This window comes from Rhinolophus sinicus, chromosome 17 (assembly GCF_057876585.1).
Source record: "Rhinolophus sinicus isolate RSI-liver-muscle chromosome 17, RSI-T2T, whole genome shotgun sequence".
NCBI lineage: Eukaryota > Metazoa > Chordata > Mammalia > Chiroptera > Rhinolophidae > Rhinolophus > Rhinolophus sinicus.
The window spans coordinates 73,388,429-73,403,508 of NC_142517.1; the positions used below are offsets into that span (position 1 = coordinate 73,388,429).

Genomic DNA, 15,080 nt, shown 5'->3' on the forward strand with positions numbered 1-15,080 from the left:
TTTACACAAGTCATGAGTAACACTTGTGAACCCTTGAACTGCTACCCCCCTTAAAACCCCGCCCCCGACCCTAGGTCAGTAGGACAGATTTGAGCCTTGCCTCCTGGCTTCTTGCTAGTGGGCTTGCAAATAAAGCATCTTTCTTTTCTCAAAAACCGGTGCACAGCATAGGCTTCTGTGCATGTGGGGTCGCAAGCCCTTGCTAGGTAACAATTTTGGTAACTACAAAGGGATTTCCTGCCCGAGTCACTGTAGCCCCTGATGGAATGTGGGCCCTTGCAGATGACGCTGAGTGGCTACCTAAACCGGTTTGTCTAGAGGCTGCTGCTGAGTTTCTGCCTCCCCAGACACCACCTTGTTGCTCCAGCCTCTTCCGTGCTTTCACTTCTGAGAAAACAAACAGCTCCTGGGCCACGTGTCTTGTCTTTTTGGGTGAGTGACCTTGTTAAAATGCACTTGTACCTAAATTGTCGGAAAAAATCTCTTGAGGACTGTGGATGCGAGTCCTACCCCCAGAGACTTGGGTTAGAGGTCCAGGGCTAGGATGGTGGGTTTGAGTCCCCCCTTAGGGAGACAATTGGAGGAAAGGTAACAACTGCTGAGGTCCTTACAGGTCAGGTTTGAGTTTCGAATCTTGGGTTAGAATCCTAGGGTCTTGGATTTCTTTGTCTGAAAGAGTACTCAATCTACTGTGTTATATATGTGTGTAGGTCTTGTTTTATGTGTGCTTTGTTTTAAATCAAAAGTACCGTACCCCCCACACACATTAATTGGCTTAAACATGTGATATAATTAACCTGATCATCTTAACCTAAGTACTGAAGTTTTGCTAACATTAGGTAACCTATCTTTTATTGTCACTATGGGTAAACGATTCATAGTGATATATGATCTTTTTGATCAAGTGTGTTTGACAAACATCTCAGGGTTTAGGTTTTAAAAGGACACTTTTTGTTAACCCGGACATGGGTTTGGGTTATTTCAGTGGGCTCTGGAATGCCCCAAAGATTTGTTCTTTCTCTCCTTATAATAAGAGAAAGTTTAATTAGGAAATTAAAATTACATGGGAGGTTGTCAAATAGAAATAATTTTAGTTATCTTAAAATGTTAAATATTATTGTAATATGTATTACAGAAAAACAAATTTCTTTGTCAATTGCATTATAATCAGATTTATAACCATGTAATATCATGAGGAATATTATACCTGACTGTAGTCCTTTAGGATGTATTCTTCAAAATTGGTCAATATTTAGCAAAATGGTTTTCTTTTGTAACACTGCCTGGCCTGTATAAACCTAAATTCTTACTATAGTTGCTGTTGTTTGGGTTGCTATTGTTCCTCTTTGTGATATTTGCTTGTATCGTTCTAGTGTTCTACTTTCTAATGCTGCCTTGCATTTTTCCTTACTTTGTCTCTTTATCAGCAGGAAGTAACTAGAGTGGTCATTCCCTATTCCCCAAGACTGAGAAATGAACAACCAAAAAGGTTGTTCAGTACAAACTGGTCCTATCCGGTTTAACAAGACCCGGAACCAAAGTTTGCACCCCTCATAAGTAACACTTGTGAACCCTTAAACTTCTACCCCTTAATGTTCTGCACCAAACCTAGGATCAGTACGACAGATTTGAATCTTACCTCCTGTATACTTGCCAGTCAATTTGCAAACCAAGCTCTCTTTTCTTGAAAGCCGAGGCCACATTATTGGCTTCTATGTACATCAGATAGTGAACCCTTGCTGGGTAACAAATACTACCAGCCCCCTCCTGAATTGTGACTCCTTCCTCTTCCCGGCCCTGTAGACCACAGCCACATGGTGTTCCCCTCACCTGCTCTGTCTCCCTCAGTGGTTATCCAAATGAGCCTGTTTGGATAGAAGCAAGACCCTCCTGTCTATGACAAAGGAGGAAATGGAATCCTATTATAGTTACAGGTTTGAGTAGGAGAGTGGCATAGTCTAACAAATACTAGAGACCATTTTAAATTCAATTCATCATTAACTGGTTCTGGGCAAATAGTGAGTCTTTCTAGTCTTCTATTTTCCTATATTTAACATAGAGAAAATGTCAAATATAGCACCTTTGATCATTAGGACCAGAATGAAAATGATCAAAAGTAACATAAAATGAAAAGTATTTAAAGGTCACAATTTAGAATGATCTAAAAGGTAATTCATGGCAAAGTAATCTTGGAAAGTAGATTTTTTTTTAATGAATCAGCCAACTGATGGATGCCCCCACCCTAAAAACACGCAGCAGCATTTCCTGCACTGTTTATGTGTGTGATTCCTCTAGCCACCTTGGGGAAAGGGATTATATTATTTTTGTATCCTTATCTCCTCCCATAGCAAAGATGAAATCAATGCTTTGATTTGAAAGACATGGAAATGTTTGTATTTGAGCTATGACAGAAGTGAAAGGACAGGACATCATGGCACCCAGGTGTCTGGCCTGGGTAGGGTGGGGACATTCACTGACATAAGGAACCATTTGAGCTACTTATGGCTCTACACTGACATGTCCAATGGCAAGTTGGAGTTCTAGGTCTGGAGCTCAGAAAATAAATACATGTTTGGGAGCCATCAGTAAAGCCATGATGAGTGAAGCTTGCACAAGACTATATAGAGATAGTCTTGACTTTTAGAGTGTGACAGTATTTGACATCACTGAGTAGTCCCTCCTTAAAAATCTTTCTCCTTAGCTTCCAGTAGACCTTCCTCCCTTGTTTCTTTCCTAAATCTCTGGGCATTTCTTTGTGGGTGGGTTCCTCTCTTTCATCTAGCCCATGACTTTAGAGTGTCCTGTGGCTCAATGCTTGAATCTATTCGTGGTGATAGAAATGATCTTTAATGCCATCAATCTAGATGATCTATCTGTTGGCTTCCAAAGTTGGTTATGAGTCCAAACTTCTCTCCAGTATTCTCGATTCATAGCTAATTGATTCTTTTATATCTCCACTTGGTTTGGAGAAGGACCAAATTATATGAATGTTTTACAATTAAATTTACTTGTTAGTGTTTTTTTGTTGTTCTGTTGTACCACTATTTTTTAAATGATTTTACACAGAGTAAAATGACATAGTCATAGATGGCTATGGTTTAGGCTGTATATACAGTAAAAACTATGAGTTTTAAATGGGGAAATTCCTCTGGACAAAGAGAGACATGAAGAAGAACTTCTAACAAGATTCATGTGCATGCCCAAGATCTTTTGAGATTTCAGTGAGTAAATCTCCTTTAGCTTACACAAAAATAAAATAAAAAATTCTTTTCTAGAATTTTATAAGATGGTTTCATACTCTTTTTTTTGTCTGGCTTATTTCACTCAGCATAACTATTTTGAGTAATAAGCCATTATATGGATATACAATAGTTTAACTATTGATGGACATTTGGGTTGTTTCCAAATAGAGCCTCTATGAACATTTGCATAGTAGCCCAATTTCTTTGTTTCTGAGATGAGAGGTTCAGGATAACAGAACTTCATTTCATTGAATGATGAACAGAAATATCAGATCAGCTCAAAAAAACTTCCTTGTCAGAGAGTGTTAGAAATTAAGAGGTTAACGTGATGTGGCTGAGTCAGTTGCTGATGCGCTCCTGACAGCCTGCCTTGACTTTGGCCCCCATCATGTTTCCTGACTAAGTGAATCATGTCAGGAGTCTTAGACACATCAGAGGTGCAGCGATGTACACAGTAGCTGATTATGGGTCCCTTGGAATATGGACTCAGCCTTCTAATGGGGAGGATGTGCTGTGACAGGATGCTACTGCTAATGTTCCCTGAGCGCTGACCCCGAGGTCTGCCTGCTTCCTAGCCTTTGAAGCTCAGGCCTATTATACTTATAATTTCACAAAACATTTTTTGTTCTTCCATCCTCAACCACGCATCTAGACCAAATTCCTGTTTTCAAAGTTTTGCCAACACGCATTATCTGTTTTCTTCCACACCAATTCAAGCTGCTACAATTGAATTTGCTTTTAGATTTGGCCTGCCTGGTCTTCTCTTGGGAGGCAATAATGCATGCCTGACGAGTTAATAGAGGAAAATAATTGATTGCAGAGGTTTGGGTATTGAATATGGATTTTATTTTGGCTTGTTTACAAATATGCTATCCGCTGTAAGAGTAAACTGTGAATATTGGTCAATTATTTTCCAAGGCTTCATGGGTTTCTTTAAGCTGTTTAACTGGTGGGTTTCCCACTGCAGATATGCTCCTGGTGTCTGAAAATCCTTCTGACTTGCACTTTTGCTCTCATGGAGTAGTTGCTGTGGAGTGCTTGGATGGTGCTGAAGAATTGCTGGCCACAGATGTGAGGCTTGTTAGTTATCAAAGCAAAGTCTGGTAATGACAATGAGAAAGGAAAGAAAGCATCTTAGATTTTCATTCTACCAAAGCGTCCTGGAGAAATGACCTTCTTTCCTGGAGGGGTGCGGGGGAAGGAAAAGAGTGGAAGTTGTCCCTCCAGGACTGCTTCTATATGAAGTTTACTTATTGATTTTAAAAGTGCATGTTGTCAGTATAGTAATTTTGGGACATATGAAAAATAGGAAGACGTTTCAATTCAATGGCAACCACTGTTTACCTTGGTATATACCGGGGGTGCAAAAAAAATGTGTACACATGACTTGTATTCATCTTTTGCTATCGGCATATATTGAGTATTACAATTTTAATACAGGTTTTTCCTTTCTTGAAATGTGTATACATTTTTTGGCATATATATGTATAGCTTTATAGTCTTTATTTTTTTCTCTCATGTTGCTCTTATATAGTTTTTGTTTTTGATTTTAGTAAAAACATACTGCATATACTATTTAATATATTCAGTTTGCTTTTCATGTAATGTTATAAGCGTTTTCAGTATTATTACAAACTCTTCATAAACATTTACATTGATACTTAATATTTTATCAGGTGTTTGTCCTGTAGTTTATTTAGCTATTCTCCTATTGTTAGACTCAAGGCTTTTTGTTTGTTTGTTGTTTTATTTTTCTAGTGTGGTGAATACCTTTGTAGGTAAATGCTTTTTCTGTATATCAGATTCACCTAATGCTAGCTTCCTAAAAGTGAAATGACTAGGGAAGGAATATAAAATTTTTTATAGTTCATACATATTCTAAATTCACCACAAGAAAGATTGTACCAATTTCCATCTTCTACTCTATTAACATCTTATTGTGTGCAGTGGCTTCTTAGGATGCAGTTCTTTGATGACAAGGTTTTTCTTAAACACTTCCTTTTGCTCGCCTTCGAAATACATCTGCTCTGGAATAAAGTTGGGAGAATATATGGAATCCCAGAAATAAGCAACCCATCAGATATGGAGCTATTTTTTTGCCATAACCATGAAAAGCAAAATAATTTACCTCATATAGACCGTTGATGATTGATTGCTGGAAGGGAGAGGAGGGACATAGGACATCATGGAAACGTCTAAAATGACTTGGAATCAAATAAGCTCAATCTGATGTCTTCCTAAATCTTTTTTAAAGGGATAAGTAGACGTGGGTGACCAAGTGCCAACAGAGCCGATTTGCATTGCTTTGAACAGAGCTGTCACACCTCCTGGCTGTGGTGATCTGTCTCATTCCCTTCTGGAGCCTACAGAGTGTAGGGAGGTGTGACACATAGTGGGGGTGAGGTGCTTACTGCAGCCATTAGGCAAATGAAGACACTACCATCTGTTTCTCTTTTTATAGCAAGCCACGGACATCTTGGGCTTTTTTCCTGAAGAGAAGCATGGATCCTATAAACTCACTGCAGTGATCATGCACTTTGGAAACATGAAATTTAAACAGACACCCAGAGAAGAGCAAGTGGAAGCAGATGGCACAGAAAGTAAGAATTACTTTGATGACAAAGCATATATTCTCTTCAAATCCCTGATCCCAGGCCGACTCCCCTTTTCTTTGCAGTTGACCTCTCCTCTTGGTTTTTCGAAAGTATTGAAATTAATCAGGAATCTCCCTCAATTGCTATTCCTCAAATTATTCTTTGAACCACCATTCTGTTGTAGAATCCTTCTATCTCAGAATAAAAAGCATTTCTTAATTAATTATTGAGGGTACCAGTGAATTTGTTCAACTGGGATGGTGCAGGATTGACTAGAACATAGCCAGCCTTCAGCACATACATATAGTCTATTGAGAAAAACCAAGAAAGAAGCAGATAAAATGTATTAAGTGACATAATGGAGGTGTGAACAAAGATCTTTAGAATCCCAAAGATGAAGTTTTCACTGGACTGAGACCACAATGACTTCATTTCCCTTTGTTTTTTATTCACATTTTATAAATCTATAGTCTTGCCTTATTACCAAAAAGATTTGAGGTATTTTACAATGAATGATCTGTCTAGAATCATTAAAATAGAAAGTCACAATTATGAGAAGAAGAAAGCATAGCTGTTATAGTTATTTAATATTAAAATTCCTGGCCACTGAAGCAAAAAGAGAAAACATTCAACTCCTTCAACAAATATTTTATTTTATTTTATATTTTAAATTGTGGTGAAATATACATAACACAAAATTTGCCATTATAACCATTTTAAGTTTAATGCCATTTTACAGTTTAGTGATGGTAAGCACCTTCATATTGTTGTGCAGCCGTCACCACTATTCATCTCCAGAAATGTTTCATCATTCTAATCTGAAACTCTATACCTATTAAACAATAAATCCCCATTTCCCCCTTCCCCAGCCTCTCGCAACCATTATCCTACTTTCTGTGTCTATTCTAGGCACCTCATGTAAGTGGAATCATACAATATTTGTTATTTTGTATCTGACTTTTTCCACTTAGAGAAATGTCTTTAAGATTCATCCATATTGTGTGTGTCAGAATTTTATTTCCTTTTAAGTGTGAATAACATTCCATTATATGTATATACCACATTTTATTTCATCCATCGATGGACATTTGAGTTACTTCCACTTTTCACTACTGTGAGGGATCTCTTCTTATTTCAAACTTTTATAATACTTGATTTCTTTATTTCTTCTGTAGTTGTCTTACTGACTTACTTGCTATTTTTGCTTGTGTTCTATTTACCCTCCTGGATTATAAACTCCTTGATGCTGAAGCTTTTTCCTTATCTCTCTTCCTACTATAGTGTCTAGCACCACGCCTAGTACATATCAAGTGCTCAGTAAACTTTGTTCTATAAAGTAATGAAATATGAACAGCTTGGAAATCATATTCCAACCTCTCATTAGACTATTCAATGTCATTATCATGACCCCTCTTTCAGATTAGCCAGGTTGTGGATTGACAAAACTAGGTTTTGTTTCTTTCTTCATATCTGGTAATTTACATATGACACTCAACTGAGATAAAATTGTGAAGTTGGAAAGAATTGCCTTTTGTTTTTCTCAACCTTCTTACCTATTTTTAGGTGAAATCAGACTTTGTTCTCTCTATCTTCTTGACTTCAAAATGTACCTATCTAACCCAGGTACCATTCTCTAGAGAGTATTTTCCAAACTTGGATTTATATCTGAATTAGCTGGAGAGTTTTTAAACTTTTGAAGTTCAGGCCTCACCCAGACCAAAGAAAACTGATCCCCTGGGGGTGGGTGCAGTCATCAGTGTTTGTTTTTACAACTTGCCAGATGACACCAATATGTAGTGAAGGTTGAGGGCCACTGGGATAAGGACTTTGTTCTCCAGTCTTCATGTATATGAATTTGGAGAATGTAATACAAATAAGCCCAGACCCTAACCTCCTTCAGCGAGCCAGTCCTTTGTTTCTGTATTAACTCTGTTATTCTGATTCACACCAGTGTTTGGGAACCCCTGCTAATTATATGTTATCCCTCCCAGGTAAGATTATACAACCTAATTAAAATCTGTGAGTTTATTTATAAGGTCCTGAGGGAATGTTTATTGGCAGGAATTTTATTAAGCCTCTTTTGAGACCCTATCAGGTCACATGATGAAAATGTGTTTACAGACATTGCTATGTTTGCAAGAGCATTTTCTGAATGTCAGATGGACATTTCTTCACAGATTTAAACTATTTTCATCTTGGTTGTAAAACTGTAAACCTTGAGTGAAGTACTTTATTTTTTGGAAAATGATAACCACTCTTTTCTGTCAAAAAAGTACATTTGTAATGTATAATGTACACCTCTGGGATAAATCCAAGGGATGCTATTCCTCTGTTAATACTTGACTGTCTCTGGAGTGGGCGAGAAATAATCCTGAATTGTTGGATGGTATTTGTTAAAGTTTAAGGTAGGATACTGTACAGAAAATTGGGGCTTCCTTTGTTGGTGGATAACATAGACTCAAAGGACTGTTCTTTTTTATTTTTTTATTTTTTCCCCTTCTTCCACCGCCCCACCCCCACTCCAGTTCAAGCTGTTGTTTCTCAGTCTAGTTGTTTAGGACGCAGCTCCCTGGCCCAGGGAACTGTGTCCTTGAGTTTCCCTCTGGGCTGAGGCAGTCAGTCACTGGCTCTAGGTGGGCTGCTCACAGCTGCTCACGACCTCCGGCTGCTTACAGCAGCGCAGCTCCAGGGAGAGCCATTGTTCATGATTTTAGCTGTAGAGGGTGCAGCTCACTGGCCCATGTGGGAATCAAACCATCAACCTTGGCGCTAGGAGCACGGTGCTCCAACCACCTGAGCCACCGGGTCGGCCCTCAAAGGACTGTTTTTAACACTGGAAAATGGATATATGAACTTGAGACTATTATTACCTTTAATGTCCGTCTGAATGCTCCCAAAGCTTAGACCAAACTCCTGTCTTTATTTCCTGGACAGATAATTTGGAATTATTCATTTTTCACCTTGTCAGTTATTAGCCATCTCCCCTCAGATTCATCAGGCATGTTGCATTTTCCCCTTTCTTTTAACTATTTTCATGTTGGGTTAGATGGTCTCTAAAGTTTCTTCCAATCCAAACAACTTATGGTTCTGACCCACTGGAGTCTCACCTTGAAACAATCAGGCTTTTTTTTTTTTTTAAATCTTCAAACATGGCACGCTTTTAGCAGGCATATCTCGATATCTTGGCATAGGTAAGCATGTCTGCTCTACTTTTGATTTTTCCATTTATTTTTCCAAACAATCTTTGCATTTTGAAAGGTTTCATAACAACTGAGTACCTAGGCTATTATCATTGACATAGAGTAGGTATATAGCTTGCAGAAATGTATGCACAATATATATTGAGTTTAGTTAACAAGCAAATCAAACATGTCAAGCTTTTTAAGCCTTTGTGAAAAATTTAAAGACCCACAAAAAGCAAAGGGATATTGTTAATACAAATGGCATATAGTTCTCTAATTGTTTTTTGTTTGTTTGTTTTTGTTTTTAACTTTATCCCGTTTGTGGTTATTGCTCATGAAATTTCGTACTTCTTAGTAAAGTAAGGAAAGACCGCGTTTCCTTCTATTGTAAAACAGTATTTTACAGCGTGACTACACCAGATATACAAGTATATCTCAGGATTCCTTTAAAATAGAAGATGTAGCAAGGAGATTTCAAATGAGTGAAATGTTCCTTTTGTTTGATAACTGAAGAAATATACAATTTGAAATGTGCTTATAACTTCTTTCCTGTGGCATTCTTTTGCACTATTTTTTAACACCTAATGTGTTACGTGCCTATTTACTTTTCTTCTGATAACACTTATTCTTTTCCACTTCTTTCCTTAAAAAATGGAAGAACTGTTTTATGAGTGCAATTGTGTGGGTTGCAAGTATTCTTCGGGGGCAGCAGAGGGCACTATTGCACAAACAGACTTCACAGGATAAAGCAGGGTTTTTGATAGATAGTGGGCAAGTGTCTGGGCTTCTGTTGATTGCTGGTTGTCTTGAATTAACAAATTACAAATCCATGTTTCATTGAAAGAAGCTACAATGTATACAGAGAAAGGAAAAATAGGCAAATAATAAAAATGAGATATTCCATGTCCTTCAAATAAATATTTCTTTTTAGAAAGAACCAATATCAAGAAACAGATTCTTTTTAAAATTAAGCTATAATTCACACACCACAAAATTCATCCTTTAAAAGTATACAGTTCAGTGAGATTTAGTGTATCCATAGGTTGTATGACCGTCACCACTATCTAATTCCAGAACGTTTCATTACTCCAAAAAGTAACCCTGTACCCTTCAGAAGTTACTTCCCGTTCCCGTCTCTCCCTAGCCCCTGGCAATCCACATCTACTTTTTGTCTCTGTATTTGCCTATTCTGGACAGTTCATATAAATGGAATCATATAATAAGTGGCCTTTTGTATCTGGCTTTTTCGTGTAGCATAACATTTTCAAGTTTTATCCATGTTGTAATATGTATCAGTACTTCGTTTCTTTTTATGGCTGAAAAATATTCCATTGTATTTATATACCACGTTTTGTTTTTTCATCAGTTGATGAACATTTGGGTTTTTCCATTTTTTTACTATTATGAGCAATGCTGCTAGGAACATTTGTGTACAGTTTTTTTTGTTGTTTTGTTTTTTGTATGAACATATGTTTTCATTTCTATTGAGTATATACCTGGAGTAGAATTTCTGGGTACTAGAGTAACTCTGCTTTACTTTTGAGTAGCTACCAAACTATTTTTCACAGCAGTTGTGCTATGTACGTTCTAAGCAGCAATGTATGAGTGTTCCAATTTTTCCACCTCTTCACCAACACTTATTCTGTCTTTTTGATTATAGCCATTCTAGTAGGTGTGAAGTGGCATTTCATGTGGTTTTGATTTTGCATTTCCAAGAAATAGAGTCTTTAAACATTTAGGATTGAGGTATTTATTTCAAAACTACAATCTACTTTGCTACATTGGTTCAAACATACCATCTTTCCATCCTTTGGGTAGTCTGTTTGGTTATAAAGGAACAAATTTTAACAGTGTTTTTTCTTCCCCTCTTCCCCTGCCTCTCCCTCCTTCCCTCCTCCTTTCCCTTCCTTCTTCTGACACAGTGCTGACAAAGCTGCTTTCCTCCTGGGCATTAAATCCTCTGAGTTGGTGAAGGGCTTGATCCATCCTAGAATCAAAGTTGGTAATGAATATGTTACTAGAGCTCAAAATGTAGAACAGGTAAGGTGATATTTTCAGAGCATTATGATTCTATGAAGTTGTGATAATTGTATACACATTGTACTTGTATATGTTTCAGTTTATGTTGTCTGCAAAAATAGCTTCTATTTAAAAAAGGTGAAAAAAAAGGGGGAGGAGGACTACTGTGATGAATATTCCAAATGTTTTCACTTACGATGCACACCACAGTGAATGCTCTTGTGCTAAGAGTCTTTCAAGTCAGAAATATACCATTTTGTTAGTTTTCCATCTGCAAAAAAAAAAAATCTCTGCAGATGCAGGCAAGCCCTTTACGTTTTGTGATCAACATCTTTGTTGTCCAGCTAAGAAGCTTTCAAAGCTGTTGATGTCTGACATGAATCAAATTTGCAAATTGGCATCCCTGATCTGTTTGAAATATTGACTTTTTAGAGTAACAGACACATGGTGACACAGTTAAGAAAGGATTTCAGAACAATGCTGAAGTTAGTGTGTGAAGGCAGGAGGATTATGAACACAAATAAAAGATGAAAGGTCATGTAGGTTTTGTTCAGCATCTAGGAGAATGTTTTTAATGATAGAATAACAAGTGCTCTGAGGCTTTACCAGAATACAGTAGATACTCCCAGGGCTTCTGGGTAATAAGACCATCTAACTATGCTAGTGCATTTCAAAATAGTAATTTAATGTGTATTAGTTAGGATGAGATAAGCATGTTGTAGTAACACATCCTAAAATTTCAGTGACAATGCAATAAACATTTATTTCTTACTCTCACCAAGTCCAATAAACATTGGACAGCCTTCTTCCATTTTGTAGTTAGGCCATCTGGAACACATGGCGTCCAAAGTTGCTCCATAAAGGAAAAGGATAATTTGTGGAGAAAGCACCCCCACCTTAAGTGCTTGCGGCTAGAAGTGATATCACTTTCACTAGTATTCTATTGGTGAGAATTAGTCATATTATCCACTTAGCTAAAGGAGGGCTGAGAAATGTAGTCTTTCTGGAAAGAGGAAATGATATAATCACATATAATATGTATTAAGCATTCATAGGTGTGATTTCCTTCCATTCTTACAATACTCAGAGATAAGGAGGGAAGACAGGAATACTTAATGTTTTTCCAGCAGAGCAAGCTAAGGATTAGGGAGCATAAGTAACATTCCAAAGGACACACAGGTAGTATTCAGGTGACACTTGAATTGTTTTACTCCATGCAATCTGAAAATGAGAGATAAATGTACACATTTGTGTTAGAAGACCATTATTTTGACTGCAGTAAAGTCTATTTCTTTTGATATACTAAAGTATCTGGTATGACTATGTTATTTAAAACATTTCAACAACTAGTCAAAATTAATTTCCTAGTTTTACTTAGTCTATAAGTCAATAATTCTACCTCTACCATAATACTAACTATACTGAAACAATTGGCTTATATTTTTGTCTGCCCTGGTAACCTGAGCTCCTTGAGGCCGTGGACTGTGTCTAATTCATCTTAATATCCTCAGCATTTAGCACAGTCCCTGCAAGCAGTAGGTGCTCCATAAATATTAAACTAAATATTGAGCAGAACTTGAACCATGATCATCAGGACAAGTAGTTGAACTATTTTTTAGCAGTGAGTTTAGAGGCACTTGGCAGTTTCTTGCTTTTTAAGACATTCACGACAACATGCCTGCATGACATGCTATGATTACAGAACAAGTCCTCGCTCTGTATAAAACTAATAAGCCCATAGGAGGACTGAAATCAACCCTATGCCTCTTTAATATTGTGCTCTCAGGGACTGAGTTACCATACCAGCCTTTACTATAATAGAACCAGTGAAGCAAGCTAATTTATTATTCAACATTAAAAGAAAAAGGAAAAAAAAACCCTCATCCTTCACCCTCCCTCCGTCTCTTCCTCCCTCTCCTGGAGACAGAGTAAGAAAGCACACTGTAAGGCTTTTCCTAGGAATTTTACTGACTTTATAGAGACAATTGGCCACTGCTAAGAATAGAGATGTATGTATATGCTCAGTTGATGACAATTGCAAAAGATGGCAAAAATTCTTGCAGTGCTAACATTCTACAGAATTTAGTTCTAGCACACTACAAAATTTAGTTTTAGCTCTTATGCTAACGGGCTCGGGGACACTGATCAAATATCATCATCTCTCTGAGCACCCGAAAGAAGAGATTGAATTCCGTTGTGTGTTTCAATGGAGGAGTGATTGGCATCTAAATAGGACAATGAGAGTGTTCAGCAAGTTGTAGGAGGTTTTACACTCCTGTTCCCAGGGGCTAATTGCCAGTAGCACACTCAGTCATGACAATCAGAAAACGCCCTCCCTGTTCCCGAAAGCACTACTCCTTTGGAAGAGGTACCATCCTGAGCTGAGAGCCACTCACTATACATGATTATCGAGAACTAAGGTTCCTCAGGACTAATATTTTATTCTATGAGAGTTCTAACTATGCCTATTAGAAATAATTTACTTTAACTTAACAAAGATTGATGATGATAAAATAAAAATCAGTAGCCACTGGGTGCTTACTGTGGGTGCTGTGTTAAGTGCTTTGTATGGATAGCTCGTTCAATCGAACAGCAAGCCCGCAAAATTGGTCTTATTTATATTTCCATTTTGTAGTTAAAGACAGTGAACCTTAGAAAGATTAGCTGCTCAAGGTGACACAACAAGTAAATACTGGAGTGAGGATGAGGAAGTGATAAAAGAGGAAAGGGGAGGGGAAAGGGGGAACTAACACTTATTGGATACTAAGTGCCAAATATTGTGCTGTATATATTCACATCCTCTGCCACATTGAATTTCTCCCAACAACCTTGAGATATGCATATTTTAATATTTTTATTTTACAGATGAGAAAGATAGGGATCAAGGTGATTAAAACTATGGCCGACTCCATCTTTTTTTGTTTTTGTTCTTGCTATCATGCATTATTGCCCCCCAGTAATCAAAGTCTTCTGCAAGGTTATTTTAAAAAGAGCTAATTTCGTCCATTTCATCCCTGAAAAGTGGAAGTGTAGGTTTAGCTGCCTAATTCCTCTGTCATTGGACAGAAAATGATGAAAATGATTAATTAATGTTCCACACATTGGTTTATTGGTTTCATTAATTCATTCAGCAGACATCATACCACCTATTTCTTCCTCTGCCAACACCTTCAGACTTTCTTCCAGTATTCTTCACTCCTCCTTACACCTGTCCAGCTTTTCTCCTACCCCCACTCCTCAAGTATTTATGGAATTAAAAGGAGGTGAGCAAGTTAGTCATGTTCTTTTTAAAGTTTCAAAGTGACTGCTGTAGACAGAGTGATTTCCTCAGTGCTCCAGAGGATAAAAATTATTCTTCATTCTTTATCTGTGAGGGTGTGCTCTTGACGCTGGTAATAAAAAAAGCTGTGATGCCATCCGGCGTATGGATTACTGTGGAAATGACTCAAGATAACTGATCAGAGAGTGGGTGACTCAGAACTAAATCACCACCAGACACCAACTGGCTCCTGTTGCGTGCTCTCTCCTGTACAGCTGAAGGATGGATGTGATAGGCCTATTTTAAATGTTAAGTGGTTGAAGCACATTCTACTTCCAGGCTTGGAACACATCCAGCTGAAACTCACTCCTCCTTGGAATCTGTCAGAAACCTGCTACTGCACCAGTGCCTCTGCATCAGGGACGTAGGAGCTGCATTTGCACAGCATCCTCCAGGCACAGAGGCTGGAGCTCTCCCCAGTAGGTTATGTGAGAGCCTTTGCCACACACTACAAGGGAGGGGAACACAGCCTGAGTTTTACAGTAGGAGAATCTGAGTCAGAATGATACACTAAATTGCCGTTCTCCCTACAGGGAGTTGAGAGCAGTCCCGGGAACTAATATCATGAAGAAGGTGGAAGCAGAGGCTAGAAAGAACCTTCAAGAACATTACTCAGATGAAAATACTGCAGCCCAGAGAGGTTAGGTCACTTGCCAAAGGTTACACAATTCATTAGCAGCTACAACAGCAGCTGTAGGACAAGGGCTAGGGATTCCAGATTCTT

At 37.9% G+C, this 15,080-nt stretch overlaps 1 long non-coding RNA gene across 1 annotated transcript; it reads left to right on the forward strand.

Annotated features, from left to right (window-relative positions):
* Window positions 1-365: 365 nt before the first annotated feature.
* LOC148754814 (uncharacterized) lies at window positions 366-11,569 on the forward strand. The gene is made up of 3 exons (XR_016019560.1): window positions 366-432; window positions 5,704-5,842; window positions 10,941-11,569. It is a non-coding gene; the product is annotated as an uncharacterized LOC148754814 (long non-coding RNA).
* Window positions 11,570-15,080: the final 3,511 nt, after the last annotated feature.